Here is a 10,538-nt window from a genome sequence, read left to right on the forward strand (position 1 = left end):
CTTGTCACTGCAGAATCTTACACCTGTTAGTCAAAAGGTGATAAAATTTACTTCTTTTTTTTTTAACTTTGTTGCAAAACCTCATGTAACGTAATCAATGATCCATCAAAGATTGGATTAGCCTTCATCTTGAATGTCCCATCACCCTTGTTAACAGCACTGTCTGCCTAGCTCAACCATTCTTCTCAGATGGCACAAGGAGTTTCAAATTAAAAGAAAAGTGTAAACAGACAAAACAAATGACAGACTAAAATTGTTCTATGACTGCTTTTGCCTTACTCTATTCTCAAATTAATATTTCCTAATCCAGAATTTTTATTGGCTCAAGCTCAGCTGTATTTGAGAAAATGCACTAGCACAATGAGAATTAACCTGCATGTGGGCTGATGACCCATCAGTCACATACTCACATATCTTAAGCTACTAGAATGGTGAGAACAAAGGGATGAACAGAATCTAAATTGAGGATATGGCAAAGGCAACATTTCACTGGAAAATAGGAACTGCAGAAAGTAAAAATGGCCCTTGTGACATTTCAAATTCCATAAAAAGGGAAGAAAAGGAAAAGAAAAGATGGAACCTATGAAAAACATTTGGTGAAAGAATTAATATTTTATCTTTTTTATCGAAGGTGCCATGCCAGTTTCCACCTAGGGATTAAGAAAAAAAAAACAACACGGGAAATAAGATACATTGCGAGAATAAAAGTAGATTCTCTCCTGTTTTGTTTCTTTATCCTTGATCATGAATAGAAGTGGATTCCAAGTAATCTGCTTTCATCTAGTCATGAAGAACAGGACTTCTTGAATATTTCCTCACCTGTTCATCATTGATCCAAAGATTAACCAGAAAAGAAAATGCAAGAAACTCCAAGTGCTTATATCATGTTCTTCTTGTCACCCTCACCATTGAGAAAATGCATACATTCATATTTCGTGGAAAATTCCAAATTCAGACTCCCTTCTTCAGTCCAAATTCAACTGCTACATCCCCATTAAACCACATGATCCTATGCAGATCTCAGAAACTGTACTTTAGAACCTCTCTTGGTCTTTTTCCAGCCTCTTCCATTAATTATGCAAGTAAAACACTAACCATTTCTCACCCTTCTTGTTCTTCTTCAAGGCACTATATCTCCTTGACTTTTATCTGCTGGTTTTCATATATACTCCTCCACAGCCCAATACGCTTCTTCTCTTCTGCTTGAATAGTAACTCTCCCATGCCATCATTTAGGTCTAACATGCAATCAATTGAATCCATGTTCAGGTTCTGCTTGAACTCAAGGGAAAAATCTTGAAGCGCCTTATTATTCCTGCTTACTTGTTAATGACCTTGAAAATCTTGGCAAGGTTTCATCCACAAGAATTAAACTGTTCACATTACAGCCTGGAGTATAGAAGCTCTTCAAAAGATGATGACTACAAGGTGTATGAATTGGGTACAAGGATATCATTCGGCATTCCTCATCATGTGCCAGATATCTGTAATGAGTGCCAAAAACCTAATGCCACCCTCAAGATTGTAGTAAGTTTCATCGTCTATGATCTCTTGAATATCTGATATTTTAGTCTGTTTTCTTGTTCATCCAGTTTTTAACATTGGTTGGTTTAAATGTTGATTTCGCAGAAGACAAGGTAATATCAATGGCAGGATCAACTAAGCCTAATGTCAATATCCTCTCATCTGCACTTCCTTAATTTCTTTGTCCTTCTTGATGCAAGATGACTTAAAACTGTACAAACCTGTTCTTGAGTTCTTTTCACATTCCTGTTGTAATCAAGTTATTCCCATGAATGCATAATTATAGATGAGGCATCACGAAACGGACAAGGGGAACCAGCTTAAGATAAAATTTAATTCAGGAGGTGACTGGAAGAAAAGGAGATGACTAATGATGTAACAAATCCAACATTAAAGTCTTGCTTAGTGATGAAGTGACCGCAGCGATGAAGATACAGACCATGTAGCTGCCCCAAACGTCAAAAATGGCTGTAGCTGCAACTTGCAATGGCACACATGCACAAGTTGCCAAAACAACATGCAAACAACATTAGTCATGGTGCTGTCAGAACTATCGAAAGAACAACTTCAAATCCATCCATCCAACAAAAAGAAACCAACCTTAAACTGTGCATAGAAAATACCTCAAGCATATATGCACAGATATGTTGAGATCTGTGTCTGACTCTTACGCAGATGCACATATGGGAGCTAGTTAAAACTCTAAATCGACACATTACTTGATAAATTTACGGTAAGACTCAACTCTTAATCCATTAACATTTAAAAAAACTATTTGATTTGAATTTTAGCTCACGATTAATTATAATAAAATAGTAAAAAATCCTCTAGTTTTTAGCAATACAACATAGAATCCATGGTCGTATAATACAACCTCCACCATATGTCAAAAATAAATAATTCAAAGGAATTATATGAGAGGCATGTAGTGATGCATGGACTTGTTTGTTGATCTTTCTCCAACGATATCTATCCATTCCTGCTATCCTCTACGGAGAAATCACAAGATATATAGCAGCGTATTTACCATGTTTTTATCTAAAGGATTTTATTTTATTTTTGGCTTTTCTGATTAATTTGCAAATGATATGGTTCATTTATATATGATGTATTAAAACATGAATTATGAACCAAACCCAAATGTTGTTTCTGTATTAATTTGAGTCATCTTGGAGAAAAAAATTGAACAACTATCAACAAAATCCAAATAAAAATATATTTTGAATAATGAAATATTACTGATCTGAAAACAATATAACTTGCAAAACAATCTTCCTACGAATTAATTATATAAGAAAATGAAAAGGAAAAAAAAATAATATTTGTTCCCAGAGCAACGCCAGATGGTTTTACTAACATTAAACGCCCATTGTTTTCGTGGAAAGAATAGTATTTAGCATTCCATGGGCCCAATATTGCTCTAATCTGGACTAGGAAGCCTCCCTGCACATGAATTCTTCGATTTAGTTAGCCCATTATCCCAACAAATAATAGGTTCAAAGCCCACCTGTCTAAGAAAAAAGGGCCTCCCTGCTCTTAAGTTTTCAATCAAATAAATTAGAGGACACTGGCTTTTGCCTAATAAGGGGTCTGGTAGGATTGATTATTTTTTGTTTGTGTTAGTTTTTATATGAAAAAGTAATTGAATTAATTTTTTTAAAAAATAAATGAATAGAAACCGATTTAAACCAATTTGTTTCAGTTTGGTTTGCTTATTTTAGGATAAAAATCAAAATCCAACCAATTTATTTTTAGTTCGATTCGGTTCAGTTATTTTATATTAAAAATAAAAAATTATATTGTTTTTTAAGGTTTTTTTTAATTTCCAATGAGTTTGGTTTTGGTTTGGCTTAATTTTTTCCGGTTGATTTCGATTTGGTTCAGTTTTTTAGCTCGGTTTTATTTGGTTTAGCTCGGATCGGTTTAGTTTTTTTTGTTTTAGGTTTATTAAACAGATACCAAACCAAATCAGTCAAATTTTTAAATATTTTAATTAATTTAATTAGTTTTTTTTATATTGGTTTTTTTATTATTTGTTTTTCATGTTTTCTTAATTTTTTCGATTTTTTAATTTTTTCCTTGCCGTCTGGCGCCTTACATTCCTGAATAAGAGTACGGTTCTCTTTATATATATATTGCTAGTTAAATAATTTTTTTTAAAAAAAACATACCGCATCGTTTACGAGAGTGATCAGCCGTAAGTGTGATGTTTTGTATTAAAAGGAATGAGAAAAGGCAACAAAGCCCTTGGAGGCTTAAAGAGAGGGTATAAATGATTGAGGGGTAGTGTGGTAATTGACTAATAGTTGATAAATATAAATAAGAAGAAGAAAAAAAAAAAAAAAAAGAATGATCTGATTTTGAGAGAAAGAGAGCTACGGGAGAGATAAGGGAAAGAGGAAGAAGAAGAAAAGAAAGGAGAGAAGGAAAGGAAGGAGAAGAGAAGTAGAGGAAATAAGTAAAAAGGTAAGATTTATAGTTTTAAGTGTATAATATGTTAAATTTCGGTTTTGATTAATTTTGAGAGTTTTGAAGTTTGTATTTTGAGTTAATTGATGAATTAATTTGAAGGTTAGGAGTTGATTATTGTGGGTATTTGATGAATTAGTTGATTTTAAGAGATTGAATTGAAAGATAATGATTTTGAGTTATGATTTTGCTTAAATGGTGAAATTATGTTAGAAATCAGGGGATAACAGTAGGTGATCTGTTGAAATTCTGGGTTTGAGGTTGAAGATGACGAAAATTCAGTTTGGTCCCTCAATTTACGGAAATTGCAGTTTAGTCCCCAAACTTTGGAAATTTTACAGATTGGTCCCTGGGACATAAATTGAGGTTCTGAACAGAACTGAGGATGATTTAAGGGTAATATTCCAGTATAATTAGGAAGATATGATATTTTCAGTTTGGTCCTCCAATTTGACAAAAAGTATAATTTGACCCTAAAAAAAATTTGGTAAAGTTCCAGAATGGTCCTTGGAGCATAATGATATATCCTGGACAGAATTGAGGATTAATTATGGATAAATTTCAGTATGGTCATGTATTTACAATTCGGTCCTCAAAATTGGGTAAAATTTCGTTTTGGTCCCTGTTTTGGAAAATTGTCATTTTAGTCCCTAAACTTGGGAGATTAAGCCCAGTTTATTTTATGCATTGGTATCTTTTGTTTGATTTGTTTTTTGAGTATATTGCATATATTTATTGTAGGTTCTCCTAACGATCCTTAATCGGATTTTCGGGTCTTTTGTCTGACATTCCTTTAGTTCAGTATTTTCCGGGGTGAGTGGAATAATCTTTAATATGCATATAATATAAATAAATATGTATGTTGATTATACAATGAGTACAACTAGTAAATTTCTTGAATATTTATATATGTTGCTTTATTTTCCGAGTACTAATTTATTATTGAATTTGCACTCGCAATCTGTTAAAGTAAATTCTATTTGATATGATATACGTTTCTTTGACGATTATGTGAATATCTGTTATGCCTTGATATGGGACTTGTCAGTACTCCATGCTAACGGAGAATAGTTAGCCTGTGTGCACATAGTATTCTGTTACCTAGCTGGTGAGAGAGGCATCAGCCTGTGGCGATTGATCATCCCACAGTGGTCACCGACGGGTGTCATCTGGTCACCGACGGGTGTCATCTGGTCACCTTCGGGTGTCATCTGGTCACCTTCGGGTGTCATCTGATCTCTGACATGTAATCCACTACGTTATAATAATATGTTACGTTATGATAACTATATGTTACGTTATGATAATATGTTTAGTAAGTATATGTATATGTATATGTATATGTATATGTATATGTATATGTATATTAAGATAAAATCATCTTACAACTTATTAATATCTGAAATATCTAAAATGTATATTAAATGTTATTCCCTCACTGAGTTGGTTGAACTCACCTCTCATTTTTTAAATATTATTTCAGGTTCTTAGTTTCTGGGACTTTGTTGAGTGTTTCCGCTTCTCCAGTTCTGGTTGGTATGCCTTGCTTGTCCGCGAGGTTTTCCTTTCAGTTTTGATTTGATGTCTTAGACGCTCCACTGTTACCTTGTTTTAATTACATTTGGATTTGACAATGTAATGAGTATTATGAATTATTATATTTGTTTTAATAACTATCTTTTGGTTTCATCAGTATTTGAATAATATAATATTTCTGAATATTATGAGCCGCTGCGTATTTTTGAACAAATTATTCTTTTGATATGTCCGTTCTGAGGCTTAGCGTAGGTGAGGTGTCCTTTCGACACCGCTCCTACGTTGCCGGTCACGGATCCGGGATTCGGGTCGTGACAAAGGTGGTATCAGAGCATGGTTTTATTAAAACCTCGTAATCTATTTGTTTTTGTTAAAACCCTCGTAATATGTGGAGCTTAGGATCTATCTTGTCTTGATGTCATTCAATCTTTTCTATTAAGTTTCGAGGACGAAACTTTTATAAGGTAGGGAGATTGTGATGTTTTGTATTAAAAGGAATGAGAAAAGGCAACAAAGCCCTTGGAGGCTTAAAGAGAGGGTATAAATGATTGAGGGGTAGTGTGGTAATTGACTAATAGTTGATAAATATAAATAAGAAGAAGAAAAAAAAAAAAAAAAAAAGAATGATCTGATTTTGAGAGAAAGAGAGCTACGGGAGAGATAAGGGAAAGAGGAAGAAGAAGAAAAGAAAGGAGAGAAGGAAAGGAAGGAGAAGAGAAGTAGAGGAAATAAGTAAAAAGGTAAGATTTATAGTTTTAAGTGTATAATATGTTAAATTTCGGTTTTGATTAATTTTGAGAGTTTTGAAGTTTGTATTTTGAGTTAATTGATGAATTAATTTGAAGGTTAGGAGTTGATTATTGTGGGTATTTGATGAATTAGTTGATTTTAAGAGATTGAATTGAAAGATAATGATTTTGAGTTATGATTTTGCTTAAATGGTGAAATTATGTTAGAAATCAGGGGATAACAGTAGGTGATCTGTGTTGAAATTCTGGGTTTGAGGTTGAAGATGACGAAAAATTCAGTTTGGTCCCTCAATTTACGGAAATTGCAGTTTAGTCCCCAAACTTTGGAAATTTTACAGATTGGTCCCTGGGACATAAATTGAGGTTCTGAACAGAACTGAGGATGATTTAAGGGTAATATTCCAGTATAATTAGGAAGATATGATATTTTCAGTTTGGTCCTCCAATTTGACAAAAAGTATAATTTGACCCTAAAAAAAATTTGGTAAAGTTCCAGAATGGTCCTTGGAGCATAATGATATATCCTGGACAGAATTGAGGATTAATTATGGATAAATTTCAGTATGGTCATGTATTTACAATTCGGTCCTCAAAATTGGGTAAAATTTCGTTTTGGTCCCTGTTTTGGAAAATTGTCATTTTAGTCCCTAAACTTGGGAGATTAAGCCCAGTTTATTTTATGCATTGGTATCTTTTGTTTGATTTGTTTTTGAGTATATTGCATATATTTATTGTAGGTTCTCCTAACGATCCTTAATCGGATTTTCGGGTCTTTTGTCTGACATTCCTTTAGTTCAGTATTTTCCGGGTGAGTGGAATAATCTTTAATATGCATATAATATAAATAAATATGTATGTTGATTATACAATGAGTACAACTAGTAAATTTCTTGAATATTTATATATGTTGCTTTATTTTCCGAGTACTAATTTATTATTGAATTTGCACTCGCAATCTGTTAAAGTAAATTCTATTTGATATGATATACGTTTCTTTGACGATTATGTGAATATCTGTTATGCCTTGATATGGGACTTGTCAGTACTCCATGCTAACGGAGAATAGTTAGCCTGTGTGCACATAGTATTCTGTTACCTAGCTGGTGAGAGAGGCATCAGCCTGTGGCGATTGATCATCCCACAGTGGTCACCGACGGGTGTCATCTGGTCACCGACGGGTGTCATCTGGTCACCTTCGGGTGTCATCTGGTCACCTTCGGGTGTCATCTGATCTCTGACATGTAATCCACTACGTTATAATAATATGTTACGTTATGATAACTATATGTTACGTTATGATAATATGTTTAGTAAGTATATGTATATGTATATGTATATGTATATGTATATGTATATGTATATTAAGATAAATCATCTTACAACTTATTAATATCTGAAATATCTAAAATGTATATTAAATGTTATTCCCTCACTGAGTTGGTTGAACTCACCTCTCATTTTTTAAATATTATTTCAGGTTCTTAGTTTCTGGGACTTTGTTGAGTGTTTCCGCTTCTCCAGTTCTGGTTGGTATGCCTTGCTTGTCCGCGAGGTTTTCCTTTCAGTTTTGATTTGATGTCTTAGACGCTCCACTGTTACCTTGTTTTAATTACATTTGGATTTGACAATGTAATGAGTATTATGAATTATTATATTTGTTTTAATAACTATCTTTTGGTTTCATCAGTATTTGAATAATATAATATTTCTGAATATTATGAGCCGCTGCGTATTTTTGAACAAATTATTCTTTTGATATGTCCGTTCTGAGGCTTAGCGTAGGTGAGGTGTCCTTTCGACACCGCTCCTACGTTGCCGGTCACGGATCCGGGATTCGGGTCGTGACAGTAAGTCTCAAGAGAAGGCATCGTACTGCATTCTAGCAATACTAGGGAAACCAATCAGTGCACTTGCAGCATTAACGTGGATGGCCTTTGAACCGGGAAATACGGTGGTTCTCGAGAGAGAGAAAATGCCAGTCAATTGCCCAAAGATAGGCGGTGTGGTCTTCAGTTCTACGGTTGATAGAGTTATGACATGAACCAACAGAGTAGACTCACACGTGCCACGTCATGGATTGACCGGCACTCTATTCGGCAAAAGTTTTCCTTGCCAGAATGGCAGAAAGCATGCTCTTAATGATTATATATGCAAGCACCCAAAGATACATTTCAAGAAAGCATATTTTAAGTCCATGCCCCCACCCCCTTTTGTTTTTCAACTACGTGCCCAAGATGATTTCCAGTTTTTCGTCAAGAATCTGGACAAAATGAGAGAAATTTTGCCAAATATTGACCGGGATTTTATTTGGATCTCGTTTTGTGCCGGTGTGCCTGACAGTATTGAATCTTAATGGCGGTTTCTGGCTGAGCTGCCGGTCCCTCAAGAAATAGTAGTGGGGGGGGGGGTAAGTTTCTGCTCTTTTGTTTTTGCAAGTGCCCACAAAACTGACAGCTTTAACCGAATTTACTTTCGTTGGCAATCAAATTGAGAGAGACATTAAATTCTCGCATGCCTGATGTCATGACCACATAGTGCTCTGAGATGCTCCATAAACAGTAATGGAGTTTACTGTCAGAAGGACAATATGATGTCGTTTAGAAATTTAAGAGGAATTGGACCTTCCTTGTCACTAAAAAACAAGAAGAATCAAACTCGCCGGGGAATAGGAGAAACTTGTTGGAAGCAACATGAAGATGATGGATTTCACAAAGCAAATCTGCCCTAGCTAGCTACCATTCTCGTCTTCATAAACTTTCCCTTTTCCAGTCCCCTTTCCTCTCCTTTTTGCTTTACCAGTCCGTTTCTAGACGTGTCTGTGTGTTATGATGTTCTCTCTTTTTTTCATAAAACACTTTTATGTCTGTAAAATATTAAGAGATACCCAAAGTGCCTTATGGATCACGGTTGTGCGGTAAAAGATCCTCACCTCCTCTGGCTCTGTAATCAAGGAGTGAAGCACTGTAAAATGTCCAAGAGCTGTGCGAAATCCACTGCCATGAAAATGGAACTTTGCCTGTCCAAACAAAGACAACGGTTTTAATGGCAGGCCAGATGGTAATACGAGGTGAACATGGAGGTATAAGTGAAGACAAATCAAGCATTGAAGTCTTAGTACCCTGTCTGGAATAAATACAAGCTTGGATGTTCCAATTAATTGAATTATAATGTCGAAAGCTTGGATTGAATTTGTGGGGCAAAGTTCTTTTGGATCAAATCGAATCGAGTTGAGTTGACTCGTGTCTAAAGATCACAAGCTTGTTCCAACTTGGCTTAATTGCACGGCGCCAGCTTTAGCTGCCCCAGCATTTATACAGCAAAAATGTGGATCCCAGCCCATAAAATTCAGAGAGGTGAGAATGAATTTCCCAGTCTAATTTTGACTCTTGAAAAAAGCATAATTCCTACTTAAATTAAGTTAAAAGCAATCTGCGATGTTGTCAAATGAACCCATGGTAATTAGTATTGTCCTCGTACGCTTACAAGTAACGACATAAGCAGTAACAGGAGAACGCTGTCCGATGTCTGACATTTACACCTCGGGGTCTTCAAGTAAACAGGAGAACAGAGAGAAGACCAATCAGTTATCTGCTGCATAACCACAGCAATTAGCGTTAATGATATCTTGGGAATGTTCCGAGAGATGTGCTAATGGTTTTTATTTGGGATGAGATGGCGATTTAGGATGAAGACTGTACGAGGAAAGATAGCGCAAGATTTCATCGATGCAACTTGCTGGTTGATCGTCCGAAAAATCATTTGAAAACTATATAGAATATCCTAACACATGAATTAAAAAAAAAAATTATGTTGTAACCAAGTATGATCTCCATTTATGTTGTGAATTCATCTATTACAGCAGAAAGCAAGGATCCAGGGCTTGTCTTAAGGGCATGGTTGCAAGAACTTATTTGGAGTTCGACTTGGTTGAAGACTTGGATTGAGGTCAATCCATGACCATAGGAAAAATCACCAGCAAAAACACAAAACAATTTTCTTAAACTTTAAAAAAAGGGGAATCCATAAATGGTAAAAATGTACGAATCATTTTCATGATATTCAACTTTATTTTATCATTTTAAGGCCAAAAAAGCAATCTTCATCGATATTCTTCACAATCTCCTTAGTGCCCTTGCTTTTTTGTCTCCCCTTTTAGCTAATCCGAACCTTCCCGTACACTAGCACTTCAAATTTCAGATATCATATAATTTGGTCTATGCATCCTTGGCCTAGAGAAAAGAAGAAAAATCGGTCTAAACAA

General features: G+C 34.9%; 1 long non-coding RNA gene across 1 annotated transcript; it reads left to right on the forward strand.

Moving 5' to 3' along the window:
* Positions 1–3,728: 3,728 nt before the first annotated feature.
* LOC140955553 (uncharacterized) lies at positions 3,729–8,127 on the forward strand. Its single transcript, XR_012169773.1, has 4 exons — positions 3,729–3,989; positions 5,476–6,268; positions 7,015–7,085; positions 7,755–8,127. It is a non-coding gene; the product is annotated as an uncharacterized lncRNA (long non-coding RNA).
* The last annotated feature ends 2,411 nt before the right edge of the window (positions 8,128–10,538 follow it).

The sequence above is a fragment of the Populus alba genome, chromosome 4 (assembly GCF_005239225.2).
Source record: "Populus alba chromosome 4, ASM523922v2, whole genome shotgun sequence".
Taxonomy (NCBI): domain Eukaryota; kingdom Viridiplantae; phylum Streptophyta; class Magnoliopsida; order Malpighiales; family Salicaceae; genus Populus; species Populus alba.